The following is an 8,310-nucleotide window of genomic DNA, read 5'->3' as shown; positions in this document are numbered from 1 at the left end:
GGTTAGTTCTCCACACCTGCGGGGGTTAGTTCTCCACACCTGCGGGGGTTAGTTCTCCACACCTGCGGGGGTTAGTTCTGCTGCTTAAAGTCACTTTTGACTGTAGCTGTATACCATCTAGCCAACCACAGTAATGTTATTTTTCTTCCTGGGGTAAATGCAGATGGACCAACCCCAGGCTGTGTTACACTATAGATGGACCAACCCCAGGCTGTGTTACACTATAGATGGGCTGTATGGTCCACTATGGATGGGCTGTATGGTCCACTATGTTACACTATAGATGGGCTGTATGGTCCACTATGTTACACTATAGATGGGCTGTATGGTCCACTATGTTACACTACTGTATGGTCCATAGATGGGCTGTATGGTCCACTATGTTAGATGGGCTGTATGGTCCACTATAGGAGTGTATGGTCCACTATAGATGGGCTGTATGGTCCACTATAGATGGGCTGTATGGTCCACTATAGATGGGCTGTATGGTCCACTATGTTACACTATAGATGGGCTGTATGGTCCACTATGTTACACTATAGATGGGCTGTATGGTCCACTATGTTACACTATAGATGGGCTGTATGGTCCACTATGTTACACTATAGATGGGCTGTATGGTCCACTATGTTACACTATAGATGGGCTGTATGGTCCACTATGTTACACTATAGATGGGCTGTATGGTCCACTATAGATGGGCTGTATGGTCCACTATGTTACACTATAGATGGGCTGTATGGTCCACTATGTTACACTATAGATGGGCTGTATGGTCCACTATAGATGGGCTGTATGGTCCACTATGTTACACTATAGATGGGCTGTGGTCCACTATGTTACTATAGATGGGCTGTATGGTCCACTGTGTTACACTAGATGGGCTGTATGGTCCACTATGTTACACTATAGATGGGCTGTATGGTCCACTATGTTACACTATAGATGGGCTGTATGGTCCACTATAGATGGGCTGTATGGTCCACTATGTTACACTATAGATGGGCTGTATGGTCCACTATGTTACACTATAGATGGGCTGTATGGTCCACTATGTTACACTATAGATGGGCTGTTACACTATAGATGTCCACTATGTTACACTATAGATGGGGCTGTATGGTCACTATGTTACACTATAGATGGGCTGTATGGTCCACTATAATATTTTACTGGGCTGTATGGTCCACTATGTTACACTATAGATGGGCTGTATGGTCCACTATGTTACACTATAGATGGGTTGCTAAGATGGGCTGTATGGTCCACTATGTTACACTATAGATGGGCTGTATGGTCCACTGTATAGATGGGCTGTATGGTCACTATAGATGGCTGTATGGTCCACTATGTTACACTATAGATGGGCTGTATGGTCCACTATGATTACATGTTACTATAGATGGGTTGTATGGTCCACTATGTTACTATAGATGTTATGGGATGGGCTGTATGGTCCACTATGTTACACTATAGATGGGCTATATGGTCCACTATGTTACACTATAGATGGGCTGTATGGTCCACTATGTTACACCATAGATTGGCTGTATGGTCCACTGTGTTACACTATAGATGGGCTGTATGGTCCACTGTGTTACACTAGATGGGCTGTATGGTCCACTATGTTTACTATAGATGGGCTGTATGGTCCACTATGTTACACCATAGATGGGCTGTATGGTCCATCTATGTTACACTATAGATGGCTGTATGGTCCACTATGTTACACTATAGATGGGCTGTATGGTCCACTATGTTACACTATAGATGGGCTGTATGGTCCACTATGTTACACTATAGATGGGCTGTATGGTCCACTATGTTACACTATAGATGGGCTGTATGGTCCACTATAGATGGGCTCCACTATGTTACACTATATGGGTTGTATGGTCCATAGATGGGCTGTATGGTCCACTATAGATTTTTACACTATAGATGGGCTGTATGGTCCACTATGTTACACTATAGATGGGCTGTATGGTCCACTATGTTACACTATAGATGGGTTGTATGGTCCACTATGGTCCACTATAGATGGGCTGTATGGTCCACTGTGCTACACTATAGATGGGTTGTATGGTCCACTATGTTACACTATAGATGGGGCTGTATGGTCCACTATGTTACACCAGATGGGTTGTATGGTCCACTATAGATGGGCTGTATGGTCCACTATAGATGGGCTGTATGGTCCACTATGTTACACTATAGATGGGTTGTATGGGTCCACTGTGTTACACTATAGATGGGTTGGGTGTATGGTCCACTGTGTTACACTATAGATGGGGCTATATGGTCCACTATGTTACACTATAGATGGCTGTATGGTCCACTATGTTGCCACTATAGATGGGCTGTATGGTCCACTATGTTCACCATAGATGGGTTAAGGGAACCACTATGTTACACTATAGATGGGCTGTATGGGTCCACTGTATGGTCCATGTTACACTCATAGATGGGCTGTATGGTCCACTATAGATGGGTTGTATGGTCCACTATGTTACACTATAGATGGCTGCATGGTCATCATGTTACACCATAGATGGGCTGTATGGTCCACTATGTTACACTATAGATGGGCCAGGTGGTCCACTATAGATGGGCTGGGTATGGTCCACTATGTTACACCATAGATGGGCTGTATGGTCCACTATGTTACACTATAGATGGGCTGTATGGTCCACTATAGATGGGCTGTATGGTCCACTATGTTACACTATAGATGGGTTATGGTCCACTATAGATGGGCTGTATGGTCCACTATAGATGGGCTGTATGGTCCACTATGTTACACTATAGATGGGCTGTATGGTCCACTATGTTACACTATAGATGGGCTGTATGGTCCACTATGTTACACTATAGATGGGCTGCTATGGTCCACTATGTTACTATAGATGTGTATGGTCCACTATGTTACACTATAGATGTGGGCTGTATGGTCCATCATGTTTACACTATAGATGGGCTGTATGGTCCACTATGTTACACTATAGATGGGCTGTATGGTCCACTATGTTACACTATAGATGGGCTGTATGGTCCACTATGTTACACTATAGATGGGCTGTATGGTCCACTATGTTACACTATAGATGGGCTGTATGGTCCACTATGTTACACTATAGATGGGCTGTATGGTCCACTATGTTACACTATAGATGGGCTGTATGGTCCACTATGTTGCACTATAGATGGGCTGTATGGGTCCACTATGTTACACTATAGATGGGCTGTATGGTCCACTATGGTTACACTATAGATGGGCTGTATGGTCCACTGTGTTACACTATAGATGGGCTGTATGGTCCACTATGTTACACTATAGATGGGCTGTATGGTCCACTATGGATGGGCTGTACACTATTTACATAGATGGGCTGTATGGTCCACTGTGTTACACTATAGATGGGCTGTATGGTCCACTATGTTACACTATAGATGGGCTGTATGGTCCACTATGTTACAATATTACTATAGATGGGCTGTATGGTCCACTATGTTACACTATAGATGATGGGCTGTATGGTCTACACTATAGATGGGCTGTATGGTCCACTATGTTACACTATAGATGGGCTGTATGGTCCACTATGTTACACTATAGATGGGCTGTATGGTCCACTATGTTACACTATAGATGGGCTGTAATGGGTCCACTATGTTACACTATAGATGGGCTGTATGGTCCACTATGTTACACTATAGATGGGCTGTATGGTCCACTATGTTACACTATAGATGGGCTGTATGGTCCACTGTGTTACACTATAGATGGGCTGTATGGGTCCACTGTGTTACACTATAGATGGGCTGTGCTATGGGTCACTATGTTACACTATAGATGGGCTGTATGGTCCACTATGTTACACTATAGATGGGCTGTATGGTCCACTATATTTACACTATAGATGGGCTGTATGGTCCGACTTATAGATGGACTGTATGGTCCACCATGTTACACTATAGATGGGCTGTATGGTCCACTATGTTACACTCATGGATGGGCTGTATGGTTCACTATGTTACACTATAGATGGGCTGTATGGTCCACTGTGTTACACTATAGATGGGCTGTATGGTCCACTATGTTACACTATAGATGGGCTGTATGGTCCACTATGTTACACTATAGATGGGCTGTATGGTCCACTATGTTACACTATAGATGGGCTGTATGGTCCACTATGTTACACTATAGATGGGGCCACTATGGTCCACTATAGATGGGCTGTATGGTCCACTATGTTACACTATAGATGGGCTGTATGGTCCACTATAGATGGGCTGCTGTGGTCCACTATGTTACACTATAGATGGGCTGTATGGTCCACTATGTTACACTATAGATGGGCTGTATGGTCCACTATGTTACACTATAGATGGGCTGTATGGTCCACTGTGTTACACTATAGATGGGCTGTATGGTCCACTGTGTTACACTATAGATGGGCTGTATGGTCCACTATGTTACACTATAGATGGGCTGTATGGTCCACTATAGATGGGCTGTATGGTCCACTGTGTTACACTATAGATGGGCTGTATGGTCCACTATGTTACACTATAGATGGGCTGTATGGTCCACTATGTTACACTATAGATGGGCTGTATGGTCCACTATGTTACACTATAGATGGGCTGTATGGTCCACTGTGTTACACTATAGATGGGCTGTATGGTCCACTATGTTGCACTCATAGATGGGCTGTATGGTCCACTATGTTGTCACTATAGATGGGCTGTATGGTCCACTATAGTTACACTATAGATGAGCTGTATGGTACTATGTTACATCATAGATAGGCTGTAATGGTCCACTATGTTACACTATAAGATGGGACTGTATGGTCCACTATGTTACACTATAGATGGGCTGTATGGTCCACTATGTTACACTATAGATGGGCTGTAATGGTCCACTTGTTACACTCATAGATGGGCTGTATGGTCCACTATGTTACACTATAGATGGGCTGTATGGTCCACTATGTTACACTATAGATGGGCTGTATGGTCCACTATAGATGGGCTGTATGGTCACTATAGATGGGCTGTATGGTCCACTATGTTACACTATAGATGGGCTGTATGGTCCACTATAGATGATGGGCTGTATGGTCCACTCATGTTACACTATAGATGGGCTGTATGGTCCACTATGTTACACTATAGATGGGCTGTATGGTCACTATGTTACACTATAGATGGGCTGTATGGTCCACTATAGATGGGCTGTATGGTCCACTATGGTCCACTATAGATGGGCTGTATGGTCCACTATAGATGGGCTGTATGGTCCACTATGTTACACTATAGATGGGCTGTATGGTCCACTATGTTACACTATAGATGGGCTGTATGGTCACATAGTGTTACACTATAGATGGGCTGTATGGTCCACTATGTTACACTATAGATGGGCTGTATGGTCCACTGTGTTACACCATAGATGGGCCGCATGGTCCGGGCACCATGGATGGGCTGTAAGGGTCCACTGTATGTTACACTATGATGGCTGCATGGTTCACTATCGATGGGCTGTATGGTCCACTGTTAGATGGTCAGAATACGGTCCACTCGTGTTGCCACCATAGAGGGGGCTGCATGGTCCACCGTGTTGGCCAAACCATAGATGGGCTGTAAGGGTCCACCATGTTACACTATAGATGGGCTGTATGGTCCACTATGTTACACTATAGATGGGCTGTATGGTTCACTATGTTACACTATGCAGATGGGCTGTATGGTCCACTATGTTAAACTATAGATGGGCTGTATGGGTCCACTGTGTTACACTATAGATGGGCTGTAAGGTCCACTGTGTTACACTATAGATGGGCTGTATGGTCCACTGTGCCACATTACAGATGGGCTGTAGGTCCACCATGTTGCCATAGATGGCTGTATGGGTCCACTATGTTACACTATAGATGGGCTGTATGGTCCACTATAGATGGGCTGTATGGTCCACTATGTTACACTATAGATGGGGTTGTATGGGTCCACTATAGATGGGCTGTATGGTCCACTTTGTGTTACACTATAGATGGGCTGTATGGTCCACTATGCTACACTATAGATGGGCTGTATGGTCCACTATGTTACACTTATAGATGGGCTGTATGGTCCACTATGTTACACTATAGATGGGCTGTATGGTCCACTATGCTGCCACGATAGATGGGCTGTATGGTCCACTATGTTACACTATAGATGGGCTGTATGGGTCTGCTACACTATAGATGGGCTGTATGGTCCACTATGTTACACTATAGATGGGCTGTATGGTCCACTGTGTTAACAACTGTTAGATGGGCTGAATGGTCCACTGGCGCTGCCACCATAGATGGGCCGTATGCGTCCACTATAGATGGGCTGCATGGTCCACTATGTTACACCATAGGATGGGCTGCATGGTCCACTATGCTACACTATAGATGGGCTGCATGGTCCACCATGCTGCAACTATGAGATGGATGTATGGGTCCAACTAGGTTACAACAGTAGATGGGGCTGGTATGGGTCCACCATGCTACACACTATAGATGGGCTGCATGGGTCCACCATGTTACACTATAGATGGGCTGTATGGTTCACTATGTTACATATTAGATGGGCTGTATGGTCCACTGTGCTACACTATAGATGGGCGGCATGGTCCACTATGTTACACCATAGATGGGCTGTATGGACCTATAGTTACACCATAGAGATGGGCTGCTATGGTCCACTGTGTAAGCACAATGAGAGATGGGCCGTACGGTCACTATAGATGGGCTGCATAGTCCCACCATGTTGCCACGTATGGATGTGGCTGTATGGGTCCACTACGTGTTACACTATAGATGGGCTGTATGGTCCACTATGTTACACTATAGATGGGCTGTACGGTCCCACCATGTTACACCATAGATGGGCTGAAGGGTCCACCATGTTTTACACTATAGGATGGAGCTGTATGGTCCACTGCAGTTACACTAGGGATGGGCTGCATGGTCCGACTGCGTTACACCATAGATGCGGCTGTAATGGGTCCACTATGCTACACTACAGACGGATGCGGTATGGTCCACCAGGTTACACCCTAGATGGGCTGTATGGGTCCACTATAGATGGGTCAGGTGTGGTCCACTATGTTGCCAATTATGATGGGCTGTATGGTCCCCCTATGTTACACTATAGGGATGGGCTGCAGGTCCACTATGTTACACTATAGATGGGCTGCATGGTCCACTCATGTTACACTATAGATGGGCTGTATGGTCCACTATAGATGGGCTGTATGGTCCACTATGTTACTACTATAGATGTGGCAGGTTGTAAGGTCCACTATAGATGGGCGCTGTATGGTCCACTATAGCATGGGCTGTATGGTCCACTATGTTGACACTATAGATGGGCTGTATGGTCCACTGTGTTACACTCATAGATGGGCTGTATGGTCCACTATAGATGGGCTGTATGGGTCCACTCATGTTACACTATAGATGGGCTGTTGGTCCACCATGGTCCACTATCATGATGGGCTGTATGGTCCACTGTGTTGCCACTCATAGATGGGCTGTATGTCCGCCATGTTGCCACACTATAGATGGGCTGTATGGTCCACCATGTTGACACTATATGATGGGCTGTATGGTCCACTATAGATGGGCCAGGCGTGGTCCACTATAGATGGGCTGTATGGGTCCACTATGTTACACCATAGATGGGCTGTATGGTCGCACTATAGGATGGGGTTGTATGCGTCCACTATAGATGGGCTGTATGGTCCACTCATGTTGCACCATAGATGGGCTGTATGGTTCATATGTTGCCACTTATAGATGGTAACAGCGAATCCACTGTGTTACACTCATAGATGGGCTGTATGGTCCACTATGTTACACTGCAGATGGGCTGTGGGTCCACTATGTTGCCACTATAGATGGGCTGTATGGGTCCACTATGTTACATTATAGAGTGGGCTGTATGGTCCACTATAGTATGGGCTGTATGGGTCCACTATGTTACACTATAGATGGCTGTATGGGTCCACTATGCAGCCACCATAGACGGGCCGTACAGGTCCACTATGTTACACTATAGATGGGGTTGTATGGTCACACTATAGATTGGCTGTATGGTCCACCAGCACATGGGCGTGGAAGTCCACTAGCGGTCCACTATGCAGATGTGGCTGTATGGTCCACTGCGCTACACTGGCAGATAGCTGGGCCAGTGGTCCACTATGTTACACTATAGATGGGCTGTATGGTCCACTATGTTTACACTATAGGATGGGCTGTATGGTCCACT

Source organism: Oncorhynchus nerka, linkage group LG12 (assembly GCF_034236695.1).
Source record: "Oncorhynchus nerka isolate Pitt River linkage group LG12, Oner_Uvic_2.0, whole genome shotgun sequence".
In the NCBI taxonomy this organism is placed as follows: domain Eukaryota; kingdom Metazoa; phylum Chordata; class Actinopteri; order Salmoniformes; family Salmonidae; genus Oncorhynchus; species Oncorhynchus nerka.
The sequence above is the reverse complement of the archived record's forward strand: the minus strand, read 5'-3'. Positions refer to the sequence as shown.